This window comes from Palaemon carinicauda, chromosome 15, assembly GCF_036898095.1.
Source record: "Palaemon carinicauda isolate YSFRI2023 chromosome 15, ASM3689809v2, whole genome shotgun sequence".
NCBI classification, from domain to species: Eukaryota; Metazoa; Arthropoda; class Malacostraca; order Decapoda; family Palaemonidae; genus Palaemon; species Palaemon carinicauda.
The window spans coordinates 58,512,167-58,534,547 of record NC_090739.1 but is presented as its reverse complement, the minus strand read 5'-3'; the positions used below and the strand labels follow the sequence as shown (position 1 = coordinate 58,534,547).

The 22,381-nt window shown below is 42.1% G+C and overlaps 1 protein-coding gene across 1 annotated transcript in view; it reads right to left on the bottom strand.

Moving 5' to 3' along the window:
* Positions 1–22,381, bottom strand: part of Zmynd8 (Zinc finger MYND-type containing 8) — a 596,751-nt gene that overhangs the window by 51,359 nt on the left and 523,011 nt on the right. The window lies entirely within an intron of this gene.

The following is a 22,381-nucleotide window of genomic DNA, read 5'->3' as shown; positions in this document are numbered from 1 at the left end:
CTTGAACCGCCGTGATTTTTTAAAACATGAAACATAGTCTGGCGGCAACTGCAGCGGTTGGAGGCTTCCCGCGCCTCCTATCTGGCCACCTACGTAAGATACCTTAGGTTTCAATTTGCCGCAGGAACCTCTTTCCGCTAATCGCGCTTGGTGTGGCCGGGCCCTTAGGCAGCTTTCTAAGGCTGCCTAAAGGAACCTTCCATCAGGACGACATAGCCATATCACCCAAAAATAGATTTTTCACTTTGCTCAAAATCCATTCTGTAACCTTACTGTGTCCTGTACATAGTGTACATGTGTGCAAATGTTCTGTACTATGTACATATGATTAAAAACTATTGTAGAAACCAAATCAAAACCATTAGGCAGTATTTACCATGTTAATCATCAGCTCGAGCACCCACTTGTGGATTGGGGCAATGACTTTTTAGGTTAGGAGCTACCCCACCCTAGTGTAACATTTATCCGCGAATTTTAGCTTATCGCGGCTGTCTCTATAACCTAACCATCACGATAATCGAGGTCTGACTGTATACCAAGTGTAGACCAAATTGGTATTGACAAGAATATATACCAATATTATTACAAGCTAAGCTATAACCCTAATTAGAAAAGCAAGATGCTTTAAGCCCAAGGGCTCCAACAGGGAAAAATAACTCACTGAGGAAAGGAAACAAGGAAATAAGAAACTACAAGGAATAAATAATCAAAATAAAAATATACCAAGAACAGTAACAACATTAAATTAGATCTTTTAAACAAACTATATAAACTTGAAGTGGCCACTGAACAATTACAGTATTGGCTGTTTTTGAGTACTCTGCTATTTTAAACGGGAATAACTTTTTCAATGCTTAATATTAATTAAAAGTGCAAAGAATCTCTGCTGAAACAAAAATGGAAATGATAAAAGTACTATAATTTCCCTCCAAACCAAAAATTAAAGAAAAAAAATGTTTGCTTTGCAAAGCCTTAAAAGACACTTATCTAAATCAAGAAAGCTATTTCTGAAAAAAAGAAATACTCTAAATCATTACATACATTAAATATACCTTATATCCATTTCTATTCATCGTACCTGGGTTGAATGGGAATATGAATGAGTATGGGTATATAATAGAAAATACTTGAATCTCATTACATACATTAAATATGCGTTATATCCATTACTATTCATCGTACCTGGGTTGAATGGAAACATGAATGAGTATGGGCATATAATAGAAAACACACAAATCTTTGGCCCCGTCTCTCTCGATTAGTTTGTATTCAGCTTCTTGCTTCACGCATGGATATTTTGAGAAGCTAAATAGAAACCATAAATAGAAAAGCTAATGGTTCAAGATTATATATTAAAATATCGAGGGAATTTAAATGCTACGAAACCACCAATATCAGCAACTTTGCCAAAGTTTTCGTCTATTCATCAAAATACGGAGTATTTGTAGTTTCTTCTTTATTTATGCTTTCATTGCCGAAATTATGCACAGTAAAAATACATTTCTTTACTAAAAACAGCTCTTAATTTTTACACTATTTGACAAACTCAACAAAATATAACAAATTCGTAGATAATTTGTATTTTTTCTAACTATACAAACCTTAACTATTTAATAAGGGTATTACCTTCAGCGTAGCTGAAATGATGAGCCATTAATTTTTAACGAGGGTTTACTACCCACACCACTAGTGCTTGAGCTCACTTTGCATGGCGGTAGGACTTCAAGGGGGACAGGGCTGGCGGGCAAGTTTGGTTAAATAGCTAAGATTTCTATAGCTAGGAAAAATACAAATTATCTACGAATTTGTCATTTGCTCCGTAACTGGAATACAAACCACGCTATTTAATAGGGGTGACTCACCCATTAGGAAAGGTGGACGTCCCAGCCAGTCTGGCTTTTTGGCTTTGCCCGGGGGCTCCTTATCTGAGTGTTAGCACTCAAGAAATAAGGAGCCCCTGTACCTCGCTAAAACCTTGCTACGCAAGATCTGCGGCCTACGCAAGCTGTGTGTGAAGGTATGAAAAAGTGCGACTCGTCCTAGAAAGTTGTTCTGAAGTTCTTTAGATGGAACTTGTAGACTAGGACTTTCCCAATACCACCTTGTCAGGGTATGGGGATGTAACAGTATTAATATTAATACTAGGAACACAAGGGAGCATGGTTTACCTGCAGTGGTTTGAGGTCAGCTATGCAGAGAACCCAGGATGCTACTTTCCTCAAGGGAGAGGATGATGAAGAAAAGAATAAAGGCCAGTCAAACCTTATCATTCATGCAGACTAAAACGAGGTAACAATGCCCTCAACCTTCTGCTACTTGTCCAATAAGGAGCTTGAGGTTTTAAACCAGCTGTTGTGCAGCCACCACAGGACCAATAGAGAAAGTATCGAGTCTCCTGTGGGTCACGTCTTGCAGGTAGTGGGATGTGAACGTGGTATGCCATTTCCACATCCCAGCTTGAAGAACCTGCGTCACTGAAAAATGTCTTTTGAAGGCCAGCTATACCCCTGAAATCATGTGCTCTAAGGCGACATGACGAGGCCAAAGCTAGCTGGAACACCGTCTTCCAAGTTAGGTGGCGATCTGATGCCTGGCGTAATGGTTCATAGGGAGGTGTATTAAGCGACCTGAGAACTCGAACCAAGTTCCATGGGGAAGGTCTCACTTCCGACTGAGGGCAGGTAAGTTCATAACTCCGAATGAGTAGAGAAAGTTCTAGCGATGAAGAAATGTCCATTCCTATTAGCCTGAAGGCGAGACTTGAAGCTGAGCGATAGCCTTTCACTGCCAAGACTGATAGGACCATTTCTTCACGCAAATACATGAGGAACTCGGCTATTGCTGGAATAGTGGCATCGAGTGGAGAGATACCCATTCCACTACACCAACCACAGAAGACTTTCCACTTTGCCTGGTAGAGCGCTGCTGATGACTTTCGCAGGTGTCCAGACATCCTGATAGCAACTTGTTGCGAAAATCCTCTCTCAGAGAGGAGATGCTGGATAGTCTCCAGGCGTGAAGTCGTAGTGAAGCTACGGCTTTGAGGAAGATGTTGGCATGTGGTTGTTTGAGTTGATTGTGTCATGGAGGGAGTTCTCTTGGCGGCTCCGTTAGGAGTTGCAGAAGGTCTGGGAACCATTCTGCGTGATACCATAGCGGAGCTATGAGGGTCATTGAAAGATTGACTGATGTTCCGGTCTTATTGAGTACCCTCCTCATCCGACAGAACGGGGGAAAGACGTAAACGTTGATGTTGTCCCACCGTTGTTGGAAAGCATCTTGCCAGAGAGCCTTGGGGTCTGGGACTGGGGAACAGTACAGTGGGAACCTGAAGTTCAGCGCTATTGCGAAGAGGTCCACAGTTGGAGAACCCCACAAAGTCAGGACTTTGTTGGCTACTAGATGATCCAAAGACCACTCGATACTCACTATCTGAGATGCTCTGCTCAGGTTGTTGGCGAGCACATTCCTCTTGCCCGGAATGAAGCGTGTCGATAGTGGTATCGAGTGGATTTCGGCCCATATCAGTATCTCTACTGCTAGATGGGATAGTTGCTGCGAAAAAGTACCTCCTTGTTTGTTGATGTAGGCCACTACTGTGGTGTTGCCGCTCATCACCACCACAGAGTGACTTGCCAGGTACTGTTGGAACTGTTGAAGGGCTAGAATGACAGCCTTCATCTCTAGGAGATTTATGTGGAGGTACTTTTCTGACTCTGACCAGAGGTCTGAGGTCGTGTGGTGCAGCACGTAGACCCCCCACCCTTTTTTTTGAAGCGTCTGAAAACAGCATTAAATCCGGGGGAGGACAAGAAGATCCACTCCCTTTCGTAGGTTCTTGTCTGCCACCCACCACTGGAGGTCCGTCAGTTCCGCATGTCCCACGGGGATCTGGATGTCCAGGGAGTCATAAGCTTGATTCCACAGGGACTTGAGTCGCCACTGGAGGGATCTCATCCTGAGGCGACCATTGGGAACTAGACGGGCCAGCGATGAAAGGTGACCGAGGAGACGTAACCACGATTGGGCTGGAAGTTCTCGTCGAGAAAATGTCTAACGACCTTCCTCAGCCTTGCTATCCTGTCGTCTGATGGGAAGGCTTTGTGGAGAGTGGTATCTATAATCATGCCTAAGTACACCAGTCTTTGAGTGGGAAGCAGGGAAGATTTCTCGAGATTTACCATGATCCCCAGACCTTGGAAAAGTCTCAGAAGTTTGTCTCAGTGTTGAAGAAGGATTGACACCGAGTCTGCTAGGATTAACCAGTCGTCCAGATAATGGAGGAAATGGATGCCAATCCTGTGTGGCCAAGATGATACTAGGGTGAAAACACTGGTGGAGACTTGGGGTGCTGTGGAAAGACCGAAGCACAGCACCTTGAACTGGTATTTTCTGTTGTCCAGGCTGAATCTTAAGTACTTCCTTGAAGACGGATGGACTGGGATCTGGAAGTACAAGTCCTTTAGGTCCAGTGTGCACATGAAGTCTTGCGGTCTTACTGCTAGTCTGACCGTGTCTGCCGTCTCCATGCTGAGAGGTCGATGACTGGTCTCCAGCCTCCAGACGCCTTCTTTACAAGAAAGTCGACTGAAGAATCCTGGGGATCCGTCGAGGACCTCTTGGAGAGCGCCCTTCTTCAACAGGGTCTGGACTTCTGCCCGAAAGGCTTGCCCCCTGGCCGATCCCATGGCAAGGGAGTCTGCCCGAAAGGCTTGCCCCCTGGCCGATCCCATGGCAAGGGAGTTCAATGACACTGGATTCGTCGTCAGGGGAGGTAGAGATGTTATGAACGAGACGCGATATCCTAGACTGATCACGGAGATTGTCCAGGAATCGGCCCCGAGTTGCTTCCACCTGTTTGAGCAACTTTGTAGTCATTCCCCAACTGGTGGAAATGCAGGGGAACTGCCTATCCTAGCGTTTGCAGCCTCGACTGCTCCCTCTAGGATTTTTGCCTCCCCTGGAAGACTTTTTGCCTTTCCTTTCTTTGACAGGAAAGGGCTTAGACACCATCGTCTTTGCTGCTGTTGTCGTCTTAGTGGTCTTGGCTGGACGGGACTGCTGTGGTGCTGAAGGCTTATAGGGCTTGGATGTTAAAGCCCTATGAAGGAGGGAGTCTTGATGAGACTTCCTCTACCTCTCAGCGGCATGTGCCACATCCTTAGGCTCGAAAAGAACAGACCCCTCCATGGAGGAATGTCTGACCCTATTGATCTTGGCACTAGACACCTTCTGATGGAATCTCTCTGCTACTGCATCCCGACATTTCAGGATGGTATTTGCCCACAAGTTTTAGACTTGGTGGGCCAAAAACTCGATCATGCGAGTACCTGAGAGAAGGAAGGTTTCAATAGCTTTCCCGGTACGTTCCTTGGAGAAATCCTCATAACGCATCAGGATACCTAAGGTCCCCAACCAGATATTGAGCCACTAAGTAGCTTGCAAAGCATACTTCGCGACCTTCTCCTGATTGAGAATCTCGGCTGCCGAGAACGAGACCTGCCGGTTGGAGAGTCTCTCAAGAGGGACTCCCCTGGTTAGCTCTTCCAGCGAGTGGTGAAGTGGAAGAGCTAGACCACTCATTAGAGTCAGAACTTGCCAAAACGTGTGCTCTGACGCTTGCTGGTCTCTTCCTGTTGTAGGACTTGCAGCGAAGGCTCTTCTTGGGGAGAATCGCAAACATTCCCTCAGTGGCTACCTGGCTCCATCCTAGCCCTAGTGGAGGACTTAGGCAATGTTTTGGAGTCTTTGGATTCCTTCCTGGGAAGGATGTAAGACCCCAACATTGAAGTGGGTGGCATGTTCCTTCCAATCCCTGACTGTGTCGAACTCTTGGCGTGAAGAGAGGTTTCCTCCATGGGTGCGATGGGGGAAAGTCTCTCCGCGTGATTCCCTTGGAGACGGGAATCTTCATCTGAAAGGGAAGGAGAGGCAGTCCGAGGAATAGGAGAAATTTGCCTCGAAGGTCTGCGCGGAGTCAGCTTCGTCCTCGGGGAAGTGACCGTGTCTAGTACTCCTCTTTTCCTCTTCAGTGGGGTAGAGGCAGCCATGGTTCTGTGTCCCAATTCAGAGAGGACAAGCTTGAAAGCCTGAGTTACGGCTCTGATCAGGGCACCTAAAGAGGGCTGTTGGCTGACAGATGCGCTGTCAGACATACCCCTTGAAGGGAAAGGGACTTGGGGATCCTTGGGAGGAGTCACTGGATTAAGTGGGTTCGCCTGTGGTAGCTTTGGGATCCTGAACCCCTCTGGAAGTTTCCCTTCTTCCACAATGCGCGGTGGTATGCGCTTACGGGGAGGGGAATGAAGCGATGGCGACCTTGCCGGATGTCGTTCCTTGAGATGCGTAGGCTCGCGCACAGGAGAATATTGATGCTCGCGCGAGGGAGAATAATGGCGATCGCGCGAGGGAGATTATTGGGGCTCGCGGGCAGGAGTCAGATGGCGCGCGCGCATCTGCTAAAGGCTTGGGGGCGCGCGTGCAGGAGAATGTCCCCTGGCGCGCAGTATTCATGCTGGGCGCGCGGGAGTTCGGGAGAATGTTGGCGCACATCCCTAGGAGAGGTTTGGCAAGCGTGCGCATGGTGCGCGCGTATATCCTTATGGATGCACGCAGGAGAAGGCTGGCGCGCAGGTGACAGCAGCATGACTGACTCATCTGTAGGCCTGCTATCAGGAGAAAGTTGGCGCGCAGGTTTTACCTGGCGCGGAAGATGGTGCGTAGCATGGCGCGCAGGAGAGTGTGATGTAAGACGTGTATGTGCACGGGCAGGAGAATGTTGGCGCGCGGGAGAGTGCTGTTGCGCAGGAGAAAGATGGCACGCAGGAGAACGCTGGCGCACAGGTGAGTGTTGGTGCGCAGGTGGGTGCTGGCGCGTAGGAGATCGTTGGGGCGTAAGCGTAGGCCGCGTGTGCGCAGGATATCGTTGGCGCATGTGCGCATGAGGGCACGCATGGCGCGTGGTGGAGCTGTGCTCTTGTTGGCGCGTATGCGCATGTTGGCGCGTACGCACTTGATGATGTCCTGTGTTAGGGTGAGAAGGATGATCAGCGCGCTGTAGTGATTGGGCCTGACGAGCGCTTGTCAGGTTTCATGGGCGCGTAGGGCGTAGACTGTTGGCGCGCAATAGCAGTTTCAGGTGGAGCCTTGCTAGGCTCATGCAGGAACGGCGACGGCAGGTCGGCAGGTCTGTCGGGTGGAAGGCCGACATGTTCTTTAAAAGGACGACCTTCCACCGAAGGAGATCGCAAACGATCTGCAGAGAGGTCCGGGAGCAATGCAGGTACAGTGATGGATGATCGGTCTAGAGGCTCCTCTGCGGGGAACTGCACAGAAGACGTTGAACCAAAGAGGCGCCTCCTCACCGCAGGTGAAGGAAGGCCTCTGGGGGCCGTTGGATCAGCAAACTGACTTTCAGCAGTCCTCCGAAGAGGAGTGTCTGTAAGTGAACTCCCCCGAGGGAGAGAAACACTAGCAGGAGAGATTGACGATGGACTTAGTTTCCTCCTCGTAGGATGATCAGGAATGGGGGAAACTAAGCTGTCAGCTACCGTAGAGTCTGGAGTGGAAGAGGAGATGGGTGAAAACGCATAGGATACCTCTGACACTACAACATCGACAACAGACAGAGGACCAACCTCTGACGGTGACGACGATTGCTTGACAGCAGCACCCAATCGAATGTAATTAAGCAAAACCTCCTTGGAGGGCAAACCCGTAAGGCCCAAGGAGGACCAAAGCTGAAAAAGGGAGGTTAGTGACATGTCCTCCCACGGGGGGAGAGGTGCAGCTGCTTCGCAAGGGGAAGCAACGTCATCTCTCGAAACCCGAGGTTGGACAACAATAAATCGGTCTACGCTACCACTTGACGGTCTCTCGAAAGAGACCGACCGAGTGGGAGCTTCGGAGGAGGTTTGGGCAACGGAAGAAGAGGCCTTGGGTTTTTCTCCCTTCAAAGCAACCTATGAAGGAGTAATATCCCATTTTGACTTCTTCTTCCGTCGTCGCGAAAACCTCTCCCACTGGGAGGCAGACCACTCCCTACACTTGTTGACACTATCACACCGTTGGTCCCTACAAGAAGCACAAAGGGTGTTAGGATCAGTCTCGACCGCCGACATGAACGTTCCACAGGGGCAGTCGGGAAAACCAGGACAGGTGCGCATGGTTGCAGGGGCCAACTTCACATACACAGAAACTAGAAAAAGAAAGAACAAAAGCAAATGGCTGCCAATATAACGGCGAGGATGAGAGCGGACATGTCCGACCACCATCCGAGCCGAGGCAAAGTGACCTCAAGCACAGGTGTGTGTGTGTGGGGGGGGGGGGGTAAAGCAAGCTACCCTCCCCTACCCCCACTAACTAGCAGTGTGGGTAGTAAACCCTCATTAAAAATTAATGGCTTGTCATTTCAGCTACGTTGAAGGTAATACCCCTATTAAATAGCATGGTTTGTATTGCAGTTATGGAACAACTTAAAATTCAATGGCATGATGGAATTAGCCTAAGCACTTAATTTGATGTATAATAGTACATTGCACCACTTCATTTGATTGTAAACAGAAATTAACTCTGACTGCCAATTACTGAAAACTAAGGATGGGTGAATTAGTCCACTTACACACAATTTTCCTTATATACTGTATATGATTCCATGCTAAACATACTGACCTGGGTGAAAAATGAATTATGCCAGTACAGTAATGCCTCAAAACACAAAATTAATTCATTCTGGAGTGGCTTTCGTAAAGTGATTTTTTTTTGTCTTGTGAGTATAATTTCACAAGCAAATTGCCTAATTTGTTCCAAACACAATAAAACAAAACACCACATTAAAGCTACAGGATAACCACCATGAAATACTGTATAGCTAATTACATTTGAACCATTCAATATACCTAAACTAACTGTTAATACCTGTAAATGAAGTAGATATTACAACATAATGTAATAATGAGTGGAAAATAATACAATACATACAGTACAATACTGTACATAAAGAAAATATACAGCACCATATGTACTGTACAATTATAATAACCCCTATTATAGACGACAGCTACACTTTCTATTATCTATACCCATTTTCTTCCACTTTTTAATTGGGTAACTATTTTTTTTTTGGCCTGGCTGGAAAATGTCTTTTCTTAAAATGAAACATTTTTCGTAAAGTGAGTCATAAAAATATTTGCATCTCGTTTCGCAGCCTGAAAGTTTTGTAAGCAGATTATTTTATTGAAGAGAGTTATGACTCTATTTTAATCAAGATTTGTCAGACTGACTTAAGAGTTATGAAAAAAGGAAGTTACTATGGTATGTAAAATAAATTATAAGAAGTCTAAATTTATTATTCAATTTAAATAGACATATCCAATTTCAACACTGTGAAGGGTAAGCAGGTACAGTACAGTAAATCCCATCTATGTGTCAAGAACCCAGGACAACAGCTAACAGCGCAGTACACTTGAGAAATTGATTGTTGGAGCACTTGACCAAAATCCAATTTATGTTAATACCATTCAAAATAAAAATAGCGATAATCAAAACGTGATTTATGTTATCTTAATCGTATTCCAAGATTCTTCACTTCACGTAAAAGTTGACTCTACAATGACCAAATTATAGATGGCGACTGGGTGCAAGTTGATGAGCAGGTAGACTCCTCCCCAGCCGTAGCGTTTGTCTGTTCAGCTATGTGATGATGTCACCCATAGCTAATGGATTTCAGCATAGGAAGTGCTGTGTTCTAGTTTAAGAGCACCTGAATTTGGTCTCTCTTGTACACACCGAGTATGTGCTTCATACGTACTTGGCTCTAGAGCAGTGTAGACATTATTTCTTTGGCATTCAAGTCGTACTGGATTCCCTGCTATAGTCTTTCACCTACATGGCCTTGAAAATCACACAGCACATTAACACCCCACCCAAAAAATGTAAAATTTCATTAAATCAAGGATTGAACAATAGTACGGTAGTGGGTCTGTTAAAATATTTTAAACTTCTTATAATCCCTAGAACTGATACGGAAGAAAAATTAAAAGAGGTTTACACTCTGGAAGAGAATTTGCATTGTTTATTAATGTGCAGTGTGTACAGCCTCTTCCCTTTAAATGGAGGTAGACTAGGATGTGCATCCATATATTCCAACTATGGCTCTTGAAAGAAAATCAAAGTAATATTACTTAAATAAATTTGCAGTCCATGTACAGTATTTTTAAGTGGTAAATAATAAAATAAAGCCTAAGATTAAATTGACAGCAATAATATATGGGCACAGACATGCATGTAATTCAATGAACTGCATATAAATTATTTGATTACAGACTATGACAAAATTCAAGATAAGTTATAGGGTAGGAAATTGTTCGCATTGCTAAAATACAAGGTTTAACACGAAAAATTTGTACAGTAAACTTTAAAAATATACATAGGATCAAAATAATCAGAAACTTATTGCCAGCACCAGGTTGTCCTTTAATATAAATATTTCAATAAACATTTTATCAGTTTTAAATTGAGTTTTGTATAGTATGCTGATATATATATATATATATATATATATATATATATATATATATATATATATAAATATATATATATATAATGTATGTATGTATGTATGTATGTGTATATATATATATATATATATATTATATATATATATATATATATATATATAATATATATATATATATATATATATATATATATATATATATATATATATATATATATATATATATATATATATATATATATATATATATACATACAGTAGGGTCCCGAATTACACGTGTTCTAATTACGCGATTCCTCAGTTACGCGATCGATAGTTTTTAAAAATTAAATTTCCTGTATCTGCGAGGAGCATTCTAAATCCGCGAGTCAAGCACCGCGAAGCATAGGAAATCTATTTGTTTTCTTAATTGTATTGGGGGGGGGGGGGTGATGGTTCCCCGATGTCTGAGAAGGGGGGGGGGGGAGAATGTGAGAGAAAGATTTCTGTTCAAACATTTTAAGACTAGTTTTGGATGAAAAATGTTAAGGTTTGCCCATCTGTTGTGTGAACTTGTCGCTAGGCTAGCCTAACTGTCCAACACCTATATGTATAATATTCCATATTTGTACTAATTAATTTTTATACTTACGTTGTGATTATGGTGAAAAATCCTTATTCATTAAACTTTAAATTAAAAACTATCAAAATCAACAGTGCCATTTGAAATATTGAAAAGTTTCCAAAAAAAAAAATCAACAGAACAGCATCGTCATGGGAACACCTTTGTTGCTTTCATGTGCAAGACTACCGCTATCATCCAGTAGTAGTGTGTTGTGCTCCGTTTCATCTAAATTGTTTGAAATTCTTTTATATAGTACTTTTGAAACCAAAAACTAAATTAAATAAAGACTATTTCATATCATGCTACTGCCAAACATGTCACTACAACCAAACCCATTACTTTGTTTAGTACGTTCCATCGCCGATCATAACGAACTCGCTAACCAATTATAACATCTGTCTATAGGTTAACTTTTGCGGCAAAAGATATCTTACCAGGTACTATGTAATAATAATGTTATAATTAATGTTGTTTTATTTATCCTTAGAAAATCAAAATAAATGAAATATGAGCAATTTTGTTTCATGTTTTTTTTTTTTCCTAAAAAAACGCCTCCTTAAAAGGAAAACGTTTTTTTTACGTTTCATCGTCGATCATAAACGCATTTACTCCTGAAAGTGATATTGAAGAGCTTTTACTAAAAATATTATTATAAATAAAGATTATAAATAGGTGGTAAAATATCTATAATTAAAGTGTAGCAGCATCAAGAAATGTTGGGGTTCGCCCTTTACATAAGAATGTACTGTACATTGGATTAGACAGAACGTAGAAAAAATCAATTAGGGAAAAATCGGTATTCGATACAATCTTCATCAGCATCGTCAATCGGGCTTTTTATTCTTTTTATTCTCAGTCGCTAACTAGTTATCGCACTGTCAAGATCTGCACACATTCCGATAATTCACATTTGAAGGTTTTCTGGGAGAGGATGGATAGAGAAAATACCGAACTATATAAAATGTTTTTTAAACCTGTTAAGCGTCACCCACGTGATAAACCGTTCACCACGATCTACTCGGTACCGCCTTCAACTGTATATTCCGTTCATGACTTTAATTGCCTTTTACAAGCCGTCAGTCTCGTGATATTACGTTTACTCGTATAGTAAGTATAGGATCACCACTTGGCAACACTCCCAGCATATGGGGACTGTGAATAGAAACTTATATGATGTCTGGCAACTATTTTTCTGAAGGTAGCTTGATGTTAGAAAACTGGTTTCCTATCAGTGCGCTCGGGCGTTCATGCATAAGTGGTTATTTGTTGTTCCTTTTGTAATGAACGGTCTAAAGAGGAAGGTTATTTCTTAAGATGAAATAAATGATATTCTTGTTGAGCAATTTGATAATGATAACCTGTTTGATAATGAGAGCACTAGTTCTGAATCCTCCAGTGATGAGTATATTGAAGAAACAAAGTTTTCTTTCGATGCCGAAAGCAAAAATGACTTCTCATTACCGAATGACTGGACAACGAAATTTCACAAAACTATAAAGGGAAAGGAAACGCCGAGAGAGAGAGAGAGAGAGAGAGAGAGAGAGAGAGAGAGAGAGAGAGAGAGAGAGAGAATAAAGTGGATAAATAATGTACAAATGTATGACGAACATATTTGAAAACTATACAGGAAACGATATGAAGAGAGAGAGAGAGAGAGAGAGAGAGAGAGAGAGAGAGAGAGGGGAGAGACTTATCCCTTTCCTTTTGTTGCTTATCCAGGCGTAAGATTTACGATTGAAGATAAAAAGAACCCATTAGAATATTCAGTATTATGTAGCCATTTGAAATGAAATAATAGTAGTATTAATTGTTTTTTTTACTCAACCATTTAATTAATATCCCTACTTTTAACTATAATTACGAATTATAAGCATATAGAAATGATATTAACTTTGAAAAATTATCATTAGTGAAATGACCGCTCAGGGCAAAAAAAGCGTGACGGTACGTTAGCGGCAACCTGGTCCAGGGGGGACGCTTAGATGTTTTCTGGCAGAAAATTACGGTAGATTATCGTACAGCAGCCTAGTGCACACTTGCGCCTAGTGGCCGTGTTTACGTGTGGGAGTGTCATCATGGATATACAGTACTATACTGTAATTTTTAACTATTGCTAGATACTGTATCAAACCTTGAAAACCCTTTTTTGTTTTTTTGTATCTATAGGAAATAATTCTACATCATTCGGAAAATACTGAAAACAGTAAGCTATGCATAGTACAGTAGTAAATACTACAGTCATAGAAAATTATCAAAACTTTAACAACTTTTTATTGTTTTATTTATCCATAAAAGAAATTTTGTACAGTATTTTATAAAAAAAATCTATAAGAAGGATTTCTTACAGTATTGTTAAGATAAAAGCTACAGTATATATATATATATATATATATGTTTTATATATATATAATATATACATACATACATACATACACACACAGTATATATACAGTATATATATAGCTAGAAAGCTAGAAATGGAGTGAAAAAAAAATTGACGGGTAGGTTGCTGTTTGCCGCCGTGATGTGTTTCGAAATATACGAATTTCCAATTACACGAGGCCTTTCATCGACCAAATTCTCGCATAATTCGGGACCCTACTGTATATATATACATACATACATACATATATATATATATATATATATATATATATATATATATATATACATATATATATATATATACTGTATTATAAAATTAAGTACTAGGTAATTATCATAATTCTATTCCAAGCACTTCCATGTAATTTATTAAAAGAAAAAAAAAATACTGTAGTGTTGCAGTGATACTATTTTGAGGGAAATAAAAAAGAAAAAAAAAAAAAAGAGTTCAATATAAAGGAATTTCAACAATGAGAAACCTAAAATGCCAATTTATTAATAAATTGGATGCTTCTATACATACTGTACGGTATTTGATATCATCATGAACCTGTTGATACATAGAATTACTTACAAAAACAAACAATACAGTACAGTACAAACTAAATTGTGTTTCCAAAAACCAACTTGAGAAATGAATGCACCCAACAACTAAATCACAGATCTGTTGGGAGTTGATAGAATAATAAAATCAGAATAACCTCATTAATTTGTGGAATTCGTTAATTTAGGCAAAATAAACGATAAATTTTTCAAAGAAATTTTTATCAACCTAAGTCAGAACAAGTAACCAAATAATTCCTAAATCATCATTGTACAGCTTACTTGAGAGAGAGAGAGAGAGAGAGAGAGAGAGAGAGAGAGAGAGAGAGAGAGAGAGAGAGAGAGAGAGAGAGAGAGAGAATTGCTCTTATTTTTCTTTTATATTTATTGTTACTGGTCACCTCAATTTTAAGCAGGAGTCAGCCATCCATCTAAAACTGGCCAAATTCCCTCCCATATATCAAGATATAACTCTCGTATTTGCCACAAGAGACATGTGCATTGCACAGTAAAATTCAGCGAGCATGAGGAAAGCTATAGAAATGTTATCCAAAGTAAATGAAAACTACTGTAAATTAGTAATGATATTACAAAAATACAGCAATGGCCCTATATTTTGGTTTTTTATTAGAGGTAAATTTAGTTATGAAGGCATGTATGTAAATAACCAATGTATTTGAAGATTATCTGGATATTGAATGTATACACCAATCTCTATTTACTTATAATAGATGAAGTGTGTACTGTACATTTCTTAAAATAGCATAAGGCTATTAAGAACAATTATCAAACATTAACACAAATGTGTAACTTTACATGATAAAGGGATTTTGACGAAGGAAAAATCTATTTCTGGGGAGAGACCTGTGACGCCCGGCGAAAAGTCCTTCTTTGTACTTTTTCTGATATAAATCTTCCAAATATACCAGAGAAAATTAAAAGCATGGAATGCAGAGGTTACAACCCTCGCGCGAGCACCTTGTTGGTGTCGTATATCTAACAAGGGCGTTTGTAAAACACTATTCACAGGCTGTCTTCCATTTAGATAATCCCTTCATCAAAGGGGGAGGGCCGTGACAGGACCTAGAGAATACAGTTGGGTTACCCTACCGACACCTACCACTCGCGCTCACCAGGTCATCCTTCTGCAAGAACATATGGCTTGGCATGGAAAGGGTGGGTCCGTACAAAAATAATCGGGAAGGGTTTCGCCGGGCGTCACAGGTCTCTCCCCAGAAATAGATTTTTCCTTCGTCAAAATCCCTTTTCTGGGTCGACCTGTGACGGCCGGCGAAAAAGTACCAGAGAATGCCTTCCAAGCCCAATAAATTAATAACATAATGAGGAGAATACAATCACCATGTACGACAATACTATGATATAATAAAGTAATCATCCAATTACCAACCAGCCAAATGACATAGGGAACGTAAGGTTAAATAATAATGACGACAAGGAACCAACTGAGTGTTGAATCGCAAAAGGCATCAAACCTTACATGTCTAAGTATATCTTAACATTAAAGGAACGGTAACTACAATAACAGTTAAACCATAGGAATTAAACATGGCAAATATCATAGGGCTAACGAACTACCAAGGAGAGCGGCGACGTGGTGTGAGTGGCGGGTAGGAGGGAGAAGAGAAGAGATGGAAGAAAGGAAGAAGAGGAGATTAATGGGGAGGGATAAGGCTCCCCTCTGCCATCGTCGGCATTTAAGGGCCTGTAAGATCTTTAGATATTGGTGTTTGACAACCATAGGGGATTTCCAACCCGTATATTTTTTAAAATCATCAAAGTCCCTGTTCTGGGAATCATTGTTGGAGGCATCTACTGTCCGTATATCATGAGCCTGGGGAAATGATTCCGGATTAGTATGTTTAATGAAGTAGAGGATTTGTTGCCTGATACCGTGAATGGAAATAGTACCTCCTTGTTCCCTGATAACCAAGGGGCCAGACGAGCGGGTGGCAGTTCTAGCTAAAAAGGGGCTTGAGAGTGTGACTGTACACGGAGAAAAATCCTGGGGATGAAGAATAATCTTCCGAGGGGAGCACCTATTTTGCGGATCCTCATTTTTTAGCTAGGAAAGCTTTGTCTGGAAAAGGAGTACTTCGGCTGAAGGGAGGAAATCTATGTTTTCCGGGTTTCGTGAGAGAGCTGCTAGTTCTGATGTTCCATCACCTGAGGCCATAGCCGTTAGAAATAGTGTCTTCCTAAGAAGAGTGATATAAGAGCAGGATTCATTGTCCATGTCCATCGCAAGTTTGAGAACACCGTTCAGAGACCAAGAGTCCTTTTGTGGCCGAACCGAAGGTCGAAGCCTAGCACATGTTTTTGGGGTTGATGAGAAATAGGAATCAGCTAGGTTAATGTTGAACCCAACAAGGAAGATCTTCAAAGCTGACTTGATGGTGGTTAAAGTGCTAACTGTTAGGCCTTTGTCAAATAGGAACCTCAAGAAAGAGATGGCTAAATGCGGGGACATACGAGTATGGTCTGCACTCTTAGGGGACCTACTAGTTGTTAACGGCCGAATCATATTGGCGAATTGTCGAGTCCCTTTTTGTCCCATTCGATGAAGAGATCGTTTTCCGGTTCAATGTTCGCATCTCTACGAGCTGCCAACTTCCTGTAGTCCACAAAGTTAGAGTTTTGGCTATCCTTGAGTAATCTGACACAGTGAGTTTGGATACTCGGGTCAGTTTGAGGAACGGGATCCGGATGGGACTGAGTTTCAACTCGAGGAGGAGAGGAAACCAACTGTTCTTGGCCAGTGAGGTGGTACTAAAGCCACTGCGCCCCGGAAGGAGCGTAGTTTGTGTAAAAGTTTTTAGAAGATTCCCTGGGGGAGATAGGGAAATCTTCTTGTAATGGTTCCAATCCCGGGGTAATGCGTCCATGGCATAAGCCCGAGGGTCCAGGGTTGGGGTCACATAACAAGGAAGTTAGTGATTCATCTGAGTTGCGAATAGATCTACCTGGAGGCCTGGAACGAGCCTGAGTATCCACCGGAATGAAATTATGTCTAGAGACCATTCTGACTCCAGTGGATCCGTCCTGGATAGTGAGTCCGCTCTCACATTCTGGCCTCCCGCTAGGTGAGGTGCTGACAGGAACCAGTTCTCTTCTGTTGCCCAGGCGAAGATAGTGACCAGGATCTGATTCAGGTTGGGTGACTTGGATCCTCCCCTGTTGACGTAGTGTACTGCGTCTGTGCTGTCTGACACTACTCTGATGTGGGTCGACCTCGGAGGAGAGTCTCTCTTCGGGGTCAAGAACACTGCCATGGCTTTGAGAACAATGATATGGGACTGTTTCATGGAGAGTGACCAAGAACCTGAAACATCTGATGTTCGGAGTAATCCCCCCCATCCACTTAGAGACGCGGCTGTATGGAATGTCACTTGTGGAGGTGGGAATTGTAGAGGAACCGATTTGGAGAGGTCCTTCGGTTCGGACCATGGGCGTAGTCTCATTTTCAAGACAGAGGGGATCTTCGAGACCATGTCTCTTATAGGTACTGTAGCTCTCTTTCTCCAAACTCGATTGATGTCATTGAGTTTGGCTTTTATTAGGAGATCTGTTACTGAAGTGAATTGGAAAAGTCCGAGGATACTTTCTAAGGCTCTTCGGACACCTGTTTGTGTTTGAGAATTTTTTTTTTTTTTTTTTTTTTTGATCTTGGAAACTATTCCTCTTACCTTTTGGAAGGGAGAGACAACGTGTGCTTCGAAAGGTCCCACTGAATGGCTAACCATTCTAAGCGGCCTGATGGTTGCAGGCGAGATTTTTTGGAGATTGACCCGAAATCACAGGTTGTCGAGAAATTGGAGTACTGTAATTCCTTCGTAGCTCTGTTGCCTTCTATGACCGGCCGGGCCCAAATGAGCCAACCGGCCAGATAAGCAATGATCTGTATCTCTTGGTTCCTGAGTTGTTCTAACACTCTCTCTCCCAGTTTCGTGAATATCCTGGGATCAATGTCGAGGCCAAAGGGCATGTCTTGAACACAAAGGCTTTCCTGCTTAGGCGGAAACCCAGATAAGAAGAGAAGTTTCGAGCTATAGGCGCAAGATAATAGTCGTCGGTAAGATCGACAGAGGTGGTGAAGGTCCTACAAGGAAGTAAGGTCCGTACCTGAGAGATAGTCAACATCCGGAACTTGTCGCAGAGAATGTAAGAGTTTAGCTTGACAAGTCCAGGTCCACTCTCAATGCCGACAAGCCTTTCTTTGGAATCGTGAACAGGTGGCTTTGGAACTTCAGTGATCGATCCCGTTTGATTGCTTCTTCTTGAGTAACCCTGTGGTGTACTCTTTCAGGATGGGAGTGGATTTCTGGGAGAAGGTCACTGGTGGAGGAGGAGGACCTTGTGGCCATTTTCACCTCAAACCTTTAGAGATTATGCTATGAGCCCACAGACCGAAGGTTCAATGGTCTCGAAAATGGTAAAGTCTATCCCCTACCGGGACCACCGCGTTGTGAGGGGGTGAATCTAGGTACTTTCCTTCTCCGAGCCCCCTTTTTCCTAGGTCCGTCTCGATGGCGAGACTGTCTTCTACTCCTGTAGCTTCCTCTCTGGTGTCCACGAGAGGAGCCTGAGGGTTCGGATCTAGGGCTGTATGCAGGTAAAACATCCCAACGGGGTTGGGCTGTGTACCTGGAGAATCAGTGAGGTATACCACCTGATGAGGGGGATTTGGATGCATAGACGTCGAATCAGAGGAAGGCTGTGATGACGAGTGGGTAACCGACTATCGATTCCTGTCTGATAGAGGCCTCAGACAGAACGTATTTCCCACAACTAACCCGATCAGACCATCAAACGTGTGGGTCGAATTGGAAGGGCAGATCCTGGAATTATCGTACCCCCAGACTGACAACATCCTGGTCCAGACAGATCGGGCCTGCCCTTTAGGAAATAATACTGTTACCTTCGGTACCTTGTCTAACCTAACCATGGCAATCTCTTTCAATCGAACGAATCCGTTGAACGGGAATTCTAGTACCTGGGAGTAAAATCTAGGTCCCCCAGAGGGAGGACGTCTATGCCATCCAGATTTATGGTACCATCTATATATGGAACATGTAAGGCAAATCTCTATGCGTTGTTTTTATCGAAGGAGGTTACTTCGATATGCCTGGGGCTGTAGGGGGAAACTTCCGAGTTCCTGAACGGATCCGACTCACCACCATACTTTTGAGCTTCGTCATAGCCCCTTGGTTTTCCCTAGAATGTGTTGCTTTTAGCAGTCACGGTTTATGCAGGGTAACATGAACATCAGGATCCATTAAGGGTCCTAGGTCGGTGACGTAGGTAATTGCAAAGCTGAAGGCTCAAAACTCATCCCCACCTACCTGCCCGTCCATGGGGTCGTGTCCAACCTTAGAGAGGACACTCTGAGGAGATAGGGACCTCTAGATGGAGCATTTCTTCCCAACCTTGATACCCAAGGGCGGAGAGCCTCTCTTGCAGGCCAGAGAGATTCATCATCATCCTGACGGGAACCATGTAGGCGAACCTTCTGTAACAGAAAGGGGACATAAGTCTGGATGTTCCTTGAACTTTGGTTAGTGATCCTATTCACAGGCTGGGATCAGCTGTATAACTCATAAAAATAAATTTTAAAGAATAGTCATTTAATGTACTATCTTTTGGGGTATAGTTCGACACTTGTATTCATGAAATGTGACACTGTTGGCGCATCCGCCACAGGTTGGCCACCCCTGACTCAGACGTTCAGAACCGGGTCTAACATTATTTACTGGCTATTAGTATTCTATTGATTCATCTGTTCACTGACCAGAGTTTCAAGGAACAGTAGATAGCCTCTCATGGCATGGTTAGTCTCGACCCGGCCCCTCATTAGAAGGGGCCAACGTTCGGTTCCCAGTACTGAGTGGAAACTTATTTCTATTTAAACACTATGTTGTATGGATATTTATTCATATTTAGGCATAGTTAGAATTGAATATGCATAAATATAGGCATAATCAATTTATTTCTATTTGAACACGATGTTGTATGACTATTTATTCATATTTAGGTATAGTTAGAATTGAATATGCACAAAAATAGGCACAATCAATTTATTTCTATTTGAACACTAGGTTGTATGGATATTTATTCATATTTAGGCATAGTTAGAATTGAAAATGCATAAATATAGGCATAATCAATTTATTTCTATTTGAACACGATGTTGTATGGATATTTATCCATATTTATACATAGTTAGAATTAAATATATGCATAAATATAGGCATAGTTATGTTCATATATTTTTATTAGGACTTTCAAGAATAGCTAATGAATATTACCAACGCAAATTCAAAGTGTCATTAAAGTAAGTACAGTTTACTTTGTATTCATGTTAAATCCTTTCCTTTACAGCAAAACAAGAGATTGGCCACCCGTGGTTTGAGTGATCTCTGTCTGTACCGGAGCTCCGGTAACAATCCCCGGTACAAAGGTCCGTCATAGTGACAACGTGAACACCAGAGAAAAACTAATATTAACCTCAATGCTGATCGCCTGTACGATATCCGGTTAAGCCGGAGATTCGATGAAAAGGATCGTAATAACGATATTGTGATTATTCATGAAAAAGGGTTCATACCCTGATTCTGATCGTCTGATTGATCTCTGTTTGTAACGGAGAACTGGTGACAAAGGTCCGTTATCGTGAAAACGTGATCCTCAGCGGTACGATAACATTCTCTAATACTGAATGTTTGTGTTATCTCCAGTGAAGCCGGAGATTCGATGAAAAAGGGACCGTAATAATGAAACTGTGAAGTCTTCATCGGTATCACATTGTTAACTCCGGTTCTGGCCGTCTGCTTGATCTCTGTAACTCTGTTTGTACCGGAGATCCGGTAGCAAAGGCCCGTCACCGTGATATCGTGACCGTCCCCGGTACGATAACATTAACCTCAATGAATGATTGTGTTATCTCCCGTGAAGCCGGCTGTAACGGTGTAATTATGATCAAACATGACAAAGGTTCGTGTGTAAAAGGCTTCAGCCGGAGTCCGAGTGCCGGATTTCACCGTTGCACTCCAAAAATCTGCTCCTGTACGTTAACTAGTTCTCACCCAATGAGTATCCATTATAGCGGAGCATAACTCAAGGCGGAGCTAAGCATAACTCACGGCGGAGCTAAGGGTGTCGGTATAAAACGACCCCAATTAATGACTCATACACTAACGTACCTATTAATAGTGTTAGCTATATTAACAGTAACCACATCAATAAAAACGTTTATAATATTAAACGTACTATCATCAACTCTGATACTAAGAGGAGGCCTGAATAACTCGTGATCGTATAAAAACGGAGAACGGGAAATTCACCTCTCTTACTCGAGCTAAGAAAACGAGAGAAGGGATAACTCATATCTGTAGAACAGGGAACGAGCAGTCTCTGTTTTCGCTCTCAAGGTTACATAATAAAAAACTAACATCACACAATAAAACAAGAAAATTAATATAATTGATTGCTTTTCTTAGTAATTGTAATAACCAAGAACGAAGAATAACGACAACGTAACAAATAAACAAGGATATAGTCTAAATCGAAGCCTCTGAGGCGAGTACAAACTAACAGACTAAATCGCTAAACTTTAATTCGCTATTCTTTAAATCGCTATTCTTCGTAGGTCCAAATTGGACTTGCAAGCAAATAAATACCATAGTATAAACTAATAAAAATTAATGATAACACAAAAAGGCCATAAAACGTGAGTGATATAACCTAGATGACAGAGTACCAGATGGGCAAAAATAACTAGAATATTTACCGAAGCGAACATAACCCAAAATAGCCGCCGATACCTCGGCAGGACAATCGCTTCCAAAACTAAAAACCACCATATTGGAAACAGAACAAATGCCCGGTACTGTCAAAAGCTGCCAAAACAAACTATGGTACTTAACATTGGTAAGGGTGAAGTAGCAACGTCAGTCATGTTGAATTAACGACAATCACTTCGAAAAACACTGGGCAAAACACTTATCAACTTGCGGGCAAGTCCAAAACAGAAGGATGACCTGGTGAGCGCGAGTGGTAGGTGTCGGTAGGGTAACCCAACTGTATTCTCTAGGGCCTGTCACGGCCCTCCCCCTTTGATGAAGGGATTATCTAAATGGAAGACAGCCTGTGAATAGTGTTTTACAAACGCCCTTGTTAGATATACGACACCAACAAGGTGCTCGCGCGAGGGTTGTAACCTCTGCATTCCATGCTTTTAATTTTCTCTGGTATATTTGGAAGATTTATATCAGAAAAAGTACAAAGAAGGACTTTTCGCCGGCCGTCACAGGTCGACC